Source organism: Cibotium barometz, chromosome 39, assembly GCF_041138505.1.
Source record: "Cibotium barometz isolate CiBa-2024 chromosome 39, ASM4113850v1, whole genome shotgun sequence".
In the NCBI taxonomy this organism is placed as follows: domain Eukaryota; kingdom Viridiplantae; phylum Streptophyta; class Polypodiopsida; order Cyatheales; family Cibotiaceae; genus Cibotium; species Cibotium barometz.
Genome location: NC_141084.1, coordinates 8,653,917 through 8,663,786, shown reverse-complemented (window position 1 = coordinate 8,663,786; position 9,870 = coordinate 8,653,917). Strand labels below are relative to the sequence as shown.

General features: G+C 43.5%; 1 pseudogene across 1 annotated transcript; it reads left to right on the top strand.

Annotated features, from left to right (window-relative positions):
* The first annotated feature begins 1,912 nt into the window (after window positions 1-1,912).
* On the top strand, window positions 1,913-5,693 carry LOC147615686 (putative pentatricopeptide repeat-containing protein At3g13770, mitochondrial pseudogene; annotated as a pseudogene). Its single transcript, XR_015262618.1, has one exon. The product of XR_015262618.1 is annotated as a putative pentatricopeptide repeat-containing protein At3g13770, mitochondrial pseudogene (transcript).
* Window positions 5,694-9,870: the final 4,177 nt, after the last annotated feature.

Below are 9,870 nucleotides of genomic sequence, written 5' to 3'. Positions count from 1 at the left end.
CATTGTTAGCTTAGAGAGTCAGTTTATGCAGGTTCCACGCAAACCACATCTTGACAGTGTGCGACGCACACTTCGGTATTTGAGGGCCACTCTTGATTATGCATTGTTTTATGCAGCAGGTGTACCATTAGAGCTATATGGGTACACAGATGCAGATTGGGCAGGTAGCATCTTAGACAGGAGATATACCAATGGATTTATGTTTTCATTGGGGAGGGGTGCTGTGACATGGAGCAGCAAGAAGCAACCCATAGTTGTCTTGTTGAGTACAGGGGAGTTACGGTGGCAGCGTGTGGGGTAGCTTGGTTACGCAAGCTACTTGCTAATTTGGGGTTACATGTGGAGAGAAAGGTTGTCATATATGTGACAATCTTAGCAGTATACTGTTGGCTAGGAACCCAGTTTTCCATGTGTGGACAAAACACATTGAGATACATTACCACTTTTTTATTAGGGAGAGAGTCTTGGCAGGCGACATCGACTTGGCCTACATCAGCACACAGGATCAGGGCGCTAACATCTTCACGAAAGCCTTGGGAGATGAGAAGCTCTGCAGATTTTGAGATATGCTTGGAGTTCATGAGCTGGGGTTGAGCTTGAGGGGGAGTGTTGAGATGTCAAGCTCAACATGAGCTGACACTTACGAGGCACCTGCATGACCGTTCGCGACATTTACATCACTGGTGAGTATGGTATAGCTGACACCGACATATCTTCGCTAGAGATTCTACAGCTGGACTACACTGACTAGTGCACGCCTACCCACTCCACTAAGCGTGTTCACATTATGGACTGCTTACATATACTCTATTATGTGTATTAGTCACTTTATTTCCTTTGTAGACCTCTTTTGTTGTGTGAAGATGAAGAAGAATTTTCAGCCTCTCACCTTGTGTGTTCTCTTCTAGGTTTTGTATGAGTGTGTGTGTGCTTGCAAGAGCTCAAGTCCTCTCTTCTCCCCTGCATCTTTTCAATAGAAAGAGTTAGTTCATAATGAGACATGAAAGAAACATGAAAGAAGTTTCAACCAGTGTGGGATGTAGAGCTTTCATGAGGAGGTAAATTCAATGCCTTAATTGGAAGAAGAATGGGATCAAAAGACAATTGACCACTAGTCATATGCCTTAGCAAAATGATGTTGCAGAATGAAAGAATTAATTGCAGATGGCTAGAAGTATGCTAAAGGGGAAAGGATTTTCGAACACCTTTAGAGTCAAGGTAGTTAACACTTTGGTGCATATAGTCAACATGAGTTACACCAAGGCGGAATGACTACTTAGCATGTGTATTTCGGCGCAAGAAGCCTTCAGTGTCATATTTTAGAACATTTGGATGTGATTTTTATGTGTATGTCTATACTCATCAAGGTTCCAAAACTAGAAAGTGTATCTTCCTAGGGTACAGTATGGACTCACATGATTATAAAGTATGGACTCACAGGATTATAGACTCTATGAACCATAGGTAAGGAAGATTATAGTATGTGGACATGATGTTTTTTTCCAAATAGGGTTCTAAGTCTAGCCTTTGTGGACACATGGAATTCCACCCTACTTCTACAGATGCACACTCGAGGGGGTACTACTTTTCCAAAATATTGGCCACTTTTAAAAGTAGTGGGCAAGCCACGGGACGAGCCCCACAAGTGAGGCGCTTGACCAATTGGAGTGAGCACCTTGTAGAGTCGATGGTGACTCAGCTCCACAACAATCGAGTCACGATCTTTGATGGCCATCGAAGCCACTGTCCGTGATCTAGAGTGTCGAGCGGAGTGAGCGTCGGGGCAAGCATAGCACACTGTTGTCACCATGGGATCATGGGCGATGTAACGATGACTTTACTAATGTGTGGGATGGCAACCATCGTGCCCACCTGCATGCAAATACACTAGGGTATCCCCCAAGGATTTGAACTCAGAATTTTTAGAATGAAAGACCTTAGTGCCTTCTTCGGGAATTCAACTCCCATCCCCAATAATCCTGCCCTCCGTCCCACTATGGCATCCGTGTCTCCAGCCAGTCTAGTCTGTGTGTATGGAGGTTTCAAGAAGAGCGATACGTTGTGGCCGAGATGGCACTTGCTGCCAGTGGCAACAAGTAATCGGGTGATTGGCTACACCTCGATCTGCGGCCCGTCTGAGTCCTACCTTAAAGAGATGGCGAATAATGAGAATTCCATTGTTCTGTGTCTGTGAGCACGTACACAGACAGGCTATGGCGACACAAGATGGCGATAGTCATGCTGAAGGTCAAACCCGTCGGTTGGCCATGCCGTCGATACTTTGCCTCGCCTGCTGCAGGATCTTCTGCAGAAATGAACCCCCCTTCATCCCACAGAAAACCTGGCCTCGCGCAGCCTACGGAATCCTCCGACGGCCCTCTCCGGCAGGGCAACCCTGCAAGCTCTGCCGTCTACGTCTCTCTTCTCCGTCAGTTCGGCAGTGCAAAAGAGGGCAGGTGCGTACACCATCACATCCTCACAAATGATCTCGAGCAAGATCCATTCGTAGGAAATCACCTCGTCCAAATGTACGGCAAGTGTGGATCTCTCGGAGAGGCGTTTTCTGTGTTTGCAACAATGCACAGCCGCAACGTCTTCTCTTGGACCACCATGCTTGTAGCTTATATTCACCATGGCCATGGTGACGCTGCGCTTCAACTTTTCTCAGACATGCTTATAGAAGGCGTCACCCCTATCAACCACACATTCAGCTCAATTATTGGTGCTTGCACATGTAAAGAAACCCCAGCATTGGGTAAGCACATCCATATCTATATCCGTCATATTGGATTAGAATGCGATGCCTATGTTGGAACTGCCCTTATCGACATGTATGGTAAATTTGAGTGTCTTGGGAGTGCACGAGCGGCTTTTGATATGATACATTCAAAAGACACGGTCTCTTGGACAGCCATGATCACAGTATATGCGCAGCATGATCAGGAAAGGAAGGCAGTCCAACTCTATTTCCAAATGGAGAAAGATGGCATAAGGCCAAATGAGGTAACTTTCTGCTCTGTTCTGAGCGCATGTGCCAATCTTGCAGATCTAGTGTGTGGCAAAATGGTCCATGCTGGCATTTACAAGTGTGGATTTGCATCAGATTTGTTAGTGGGTAATGCCCTAATGAACATGTATGGTAAATGTGGCAGTTTGGAGGAGGCCAAGTGGATTTTCTATGAACTGCACCAGCAAGATGTCATTTCATGGAATTCCATTATTTCGTCATACGCTCTGCATGGACGGTGTAAGGAGGCTCTTAGGCTCTTTGAGCAAATGAGGAAAGAAGAAATGGAGCCAAATGAGGTTACCTTTATCAGTGTACTTCGTGCATGTGCTGACTTGGCAGCACCGGTACAGGGCAAGGCATTTCATTCCTGCATCATTCAGTCTTGTTTTGAGTCACATCCTGTTGTTAGTACTGCTCTTGTTACCATGTATGGCAAGTGTGGCAGCATGGAGGATGCTGAAAGGGTTTTCTATGCCACTTGTAGTCGGGATGTGGTTTCATGGACAGCATTGATTGCCGCATATGCATATCATGGGCATGGCAAATATGTAGTTCGCCTTTTTTCCAAGATGCAGCAGGAAGGAGTGAAACCGGATGAAGTTACCTACATGAGCGTGCTTTCCTCATGTAGTCATGCAGGTTTGGTTGATGAGGCATGCCGCCAATTTAGATCCATGACAGAAGATCATGGTATTGCACGGACCGTGGAGCATTACGGCTGCATGGTCGATCTATATGGACGAGTTGGCCAGTTGGGGGAGGCAGAGAAGTTCATCTTTCAAATGCCTTTTCCACCCAATAATGTGGTGTGGGAGATTTTTCTTGGTGCTTGTAGGGTTCATCGTGATATGAAGCGAGGGAAATTTGCAGCAGAACAAATTCTTCAGCTGGCTCCTGAAAAATCTGCACCATATGTGCTTTTGTCAAACATATATGCTTCTGAAGGGAAGTGGGATGAGGAGTTAAATATGAGAAAACTTATGGTAGAGAGAGGTGTGAAGAAGCAGGCAGGATGCAGCGCCATAGAGGTTGGCAATATGGTGCATGAGTTCATTGTGAGGGATAGATCCCATCCTCGAACAGAGGAAATTTATGCAGAGCTGGAGAAACTGAACCTTCAAATGAAAGCTGAAGGTTATGTCCCGAACACAAATCTAGTGTTACATGATGTGGAAGAGGAGCTCAAGGGGCATTTGCTTAGCTATCACAGTGAGAAGTTGGCCATGGCTTTTGGTCTCATTTCCACCCCACACGGTACCCCTCTTCACATAGTTAAGAACCTTAGACTATGTTCTGATTGTCATACTGCTGCCAAGTTTATTTCCAAGATAACAGAAAGAGAAATCACAATGAGGGATTACAATAGGTTTCATCAATTCAAAGATGGCTTGTGTTCTTGTGGGGATTATTGGTAATCAATGCAGCCTTCATTTTGGGATGCGGTTTTTGACAGAGGCAATGGATTTATTTATCATTTGAACCAGCTTTGAATAGTGTGTTCTTGAAGATAGGGGTTAATAAGATTGCCCCCATGTGGGAATTTCCACTCCTTTTCTACTTTCTACTAAGTGGATGAGAAGCATCTACATCCCTTGAAACCATGACCCCAATGCCCATCATTACAAAGGCAAGCTGCAAGACATCAAGCTTGTCTTTCCAGCAGGTTGTTGTACAGAGAAACAAAGCTACTATCAAATGGAAGCTTCCTGGACTCATGTTTATGCTTGTCCTCCTGCTAGTTTGGTGCTTGAAAGTTGTCACTCAATTCTCTGCCTGGAATATTGCATACAATAAACTGAGGGAGGTGTCCATTTTGACAGTTTGAGCCAGAGCTGTGGAGCTTGTCTTCTGTTTCTTCTTGTTGGAAACTGTCTAACTTCCAAAGGGCTTAAAAGGTGGGAATGTGATACTCATTTACAGCATTTTCATGAGCAGGCAGACGATAACAGTGCAAATGTTCAAATGTTAGGGACAGGCAGTCATTCTGCAGGGCATAGTGACAACATGCACTTTTAGAGGGCATGGTTTTGGGGGTTTTGTTTTGAATGCTTTGCTTTGCAGGAAACAACGGTGAGTTCCAAAGATGTGATATTGTTTACATATTTACTACAAAAATACGACTTCTGGAAGTTGAAGATGTTGAACAGATATTGGGGAAGCAAGAAGCAAAGGGGAATAAAGCAGAAGGAAGAGCATGGGAAAAGAGGTGTGTTGCAAACAGCTATGGGCAGCAAAAACAAAGCAAAGGAAAGTAGTGTCTTTTTTCCATGAGTAGATCCTTCTGTAGTAACAACTAGGGTGCCCACCCTAAAGACAGAATGGTTGCCCACCTGAAGGCGGTACCCACAAAGCAGCCTGGTTGCCAATTGGGGGTTATCAAGGATTGAAACTCAGGACCTCTTCCCTCTGAGTCACAAACCCACAGTGCTAGGCTACACTCCCGTTGGGAGCAAATGATAGTACACTTATGAGAAAGGGAGCTGCAATGTTTGGCCCAAATACGATTGATCTCTGTGTTGAAATGTTATTGCATGCTTGCCAACTTTGATAGTTTGGTTTGAGGGCTAGAGATATCAATGGGCTAGATGTGAATTATTTTTCACTTTGATGGTCTGAGGCATGATTACTGGGGGGGGCTAGTTGAAGTTTTCAAAATATGAAAGGGCTATGTGGTATTGGATAAGGATCGAGCACGATTGCTTGGGATCTCATTTGCTTCTTGGCTGTATGGTATAATCTGACCAGGTAGATAAATGTGGGGTGGTTTTTTAGCTTGCCTTTCAATCACAGATGAAAACAAAGGACAAATAAGAGAAAACCTATTTATTTTAGAGAGCTCTTGTCGAATGTTATGTAAAGTTTTTCCTGGTTCCAAAAAGCCAATCTTAGGCATTGAGAGAGCACTTAAGGCTTCAAGGTGTGGTGTTAGGTCAGTATGTCAATTCTCCTTCAATTCGGCTAATCTGTAGGGAACGTTTAATTTTTTTTGCTAATAGTAATTAGCATAAATGTTTGACATAAGGGTCGTGCTCTACTCAGGTCAAGATCGAGGGAGAGGTTTTGACCTTTTCTTGAATGTGGAAATCTTGCTCTGTTGTATGTCTACGGCAGAATTGTGTGCATTTTGAGTAGCAAATATGGCTTGTAGTGCCAAACATTTCGACAGTCACCTTGTGTGAGAAAAGGACATGAGCTCCAATGTGTCATCGTCACATTTACTTTGAATTGCTTACCAAATGCTCCACGTGACCTTGAAGTGTGTGAATGAGATAAACCTAGATATAGCTAATGTTTTTAGCTCTATGGGTGATGATGCCCTTGATGACCATATTGTATTATGCTTGCTAGATGTGCCAAGCTGTGATGTAGTTGAAAGCTCCCACCATTGTTGTAGTAGGACTTGGGGTCCAAGGTGCCGCTATGATGGTGGTGACCATGCCTAAAATAAAATTGGGTGGAAAGTCAACTCCTCCTGAGTAGCAAATATTGCCCTCCAATCGCGAAGAAAGATATAATATAAATGGTTCGACAATCAAACATTATTTTTAATTTCCCATGTAAAGATCCTTCTATTAATAGAAATACAAATGTTTGCATGCTAATAGTCAACAATCCTCTCATGAGGTAACCAATACAATATGGAAAAAAGAGGAGGGAGGGAGAAGAAGCTACACTAAGTGCTTGTAATGCCAATCACCTTGTGTGAGGAACTGACACGAGCTTCAATGTGATGTTGCTTCATTTGCTTTGAATTGCTTACCAAGCGCTCCACATGACCTTGAAGTGTGTGAATGAGGTATGACTAGATATAGCAAATGTTCTTCATTGCCCTTGATGACCTTGTCTTATTATGCTTGCTAGATGTGCCAAGTTGTTGTGATGATGTTGAACACTCCCATTGTTGGTCGATCTAGTAGGCCTTGGGGGTCGGGATGGCGACGACCATGGTGGTCATGAGTTAAAATAAGTGAGCTAAAGTCCATGATTCTCACATCAAGATTTAACGGATGGCCAACATATGTGGCCGTTATGCTTTCTAGAGCCGCCTAGCACCCCTAGATGCACACACATCCACATGGGTCTTGGGAGGCTCTAGCATGCTAACGTAGGTCCCCATTCTACCTAATCAGCCCTCTAGTCTTAAACAAAAGACAAGCTTGGGGGTGTTGAAGATAGGAGGGGTCCCGTTAGACTATATATATCCTTTCATCTTCTACACTCTCCTTGCATGTGGGATTACTTGGCATCCCTTTTCCCATCTTGCAATCCTCACTATCCATGCGAGAATTGCACTTTCGTATGGGTCTACGGAGGTGCTAGCATGCTAAGGCAAGTCCCCACTCTACCTACCTAGCTCTCCAGGCTTCCATAAAAGACAAGCTTGGGGGAGTTGAAGATAGGAGAAGTTCCTTCAAATTATATATACCCTTTCATCTTCATTGCCTTTGCATGTGGGATTGCTTGGCATCTCTTTTTCCATTTTGCAATCCCCACTACCCATGTGAGATTTGCACTTCGAACACCCCTCCAATCAAGCACGAAGGAAAGTGGCCCAAGACCATGAATTGGGGTAATGATACCATGTTGGAAACCAAGAATTTCCACACCGTCCATGATGGAAATTGACTATCCTCACTTTTGTTACGTGGGGGAAACATAATCATCCTCCAAAGGGGGGCATTATACTACGATGCCACACTACATTGCCCATGCATTGCGAGCAAAGGATAGTACACTATGAGTTAAAATAAAGAAAGGGAGACGCAATGTTTGGCCCAAATAGGATTGATCGATGTGTTGAAATGTTATTGCATGCTTGCCAACTTGATAGTTTTGTTTGAGGGCTAGAGATGTCAATGGGCTAGATGTGAATTATATTTCACTTTGATGGTCTTAGGCATGATTAGTGGGGGGACTAGTTAAAGTCTTCAAAATATGAAAGGGCAATGTGGTATTGGATAAGGATCGAGCAGGATTGCTTGGGATGGCTGTATGGTATGATCTGACCAGGTAGATAAATGTAGGATTGTTATTTAGCTTGCCTTTCAATAACAGATGAAAACAATGGACAAATAAGAGAAAACCTATTTATTTTAGAGAGCCCTTGTAACAAAGTTTTTCCTGATTTGAAAATGGCCAATCTTTGGCATTGAGAGAGCACTTAAGGCTTCAAGGTGTGTTGTTAGGTTAATATGTCAATTCTCCTTCAGTTCTGCTAATCTGTAGGGGAAAGGTTATTATTTTTTTCTATTAGTTATATTAGCACAAATGTTTGAAATAAGAGTCATGCTCTACTCAAGCCAAGATCAAGGGAGAGGTTTTTACCTTTTCTTGAATGTGGAAGTCTTGCGCAGTTGTATGTTCACAGCAGAATTGTGTGCAAAGATAACTCCTTTTGAGTAGCAAATATGGCTTGTAGTGCCAATTATTTCTACACTCACCTTGTGTGAGAAAAGGACATGAGCCCAGCTGTGATGTAGTTAAAATCTCCCACCACTGGTGTTTAGTAGGACTTGGGGGTCCATGGTGCCGCTGTGATGGTGGTGACCATGTCTTGGGAGGAAAGTCAACTCCTTATGAGTAGCAAATATTGACCTCCAATCGGGAAGAAAGATATAATATAAATGGTTCGACAATCAAACATTATTTTTATTTTCCCATGTAAAGATCCTTCAAATGTTAATCAACAATCCTCTCATAACCAATAAAATATGGCAAAGGGAGGGGGAGGGAAATAGCTACACTATGTGCTTGTAATGCCAATCAGCTTGTGTGAGGAACGGATGCTAGCTTCAATGTGTCATTGCTTCATCTTCTTTGAATTGCTTACCAAACGCTCCACATGACCTTGAAGTGTGTGAATGGGGTATGCCTAGATATAGCAAATGTTCTTCGTTTCCCTTGATGACGTTATCTTATTATGCTTGCTAGATGTGCTAGGTTGTTGTGATTTTGTTGAAAACTCCCATTGTTGCTTGATGTGGTAGGCCTTGGGGGTTGGGATGTGATGACCATGGTGGTCATGATTTAAAATGAGTGAGCTGAAGTGTATGGTTCTCACATCAAGATTTAACAGATGGCCCGCTCTCCCCAATACCCCAAATCGCGGTACGATTTTATTTGTACCTACTCCCTTTATTACTGACACTAAGCTTCATTACCAGCTCCGAGGACGGACCCAAATTAGGGAGGGAGGTATGTTAACCACAATGGTTAACATTACTCCTGCTATTTTTTGATCAAAAGTGCGGTCGCACTTCATGTAACATGTTTTTATGAAAAATCGCGCTAAGCACTTCATGTAAAAGACACGAGATGACCAAGCTTAAGATGTGTAATGGTGGCTATGAGCTACAAAGCCTAAGTGTACATATAGATAGATAACTAGTTTAGGCCCCCAATAGTCAAATGGGTGGCCGAACATTGTAAAAAGAGAGCTCTTGTATATAAGTGACTTGAAGGAAATATAAAAGGATACAATCCCATTATCGCATTTGAGTCTTCTTATTCTCTCTTTCTCTCTTGTGTGGTGATGGTTGTGAGCTTGTTTTTTATATGCATGCTTACCTGCTTGATTGTGAGTGTATGCTTGTAGGTTATGCTCTCCATTCCCTTCTTCTCTACCTCACTCTCTCTCACCCTCCTTGCACACATGAAGGTATTGAGGTAGAGGTTGAGCTTTCCATAGCTCCTTTCCTCTTTGCTCTCTACCTAGCCCATGGAATCTCCACTTGGGTGACACAAGTGGTGGTGGAGTGAGCCCCTAGCTGCTTCACATCGAGGAGTTAAACCTCATAGGGTTGGCTAAGTGCATGCCTCCGAACCGACCCTTGCATCTTCTCTTCTTTCCTCCTCCCCTC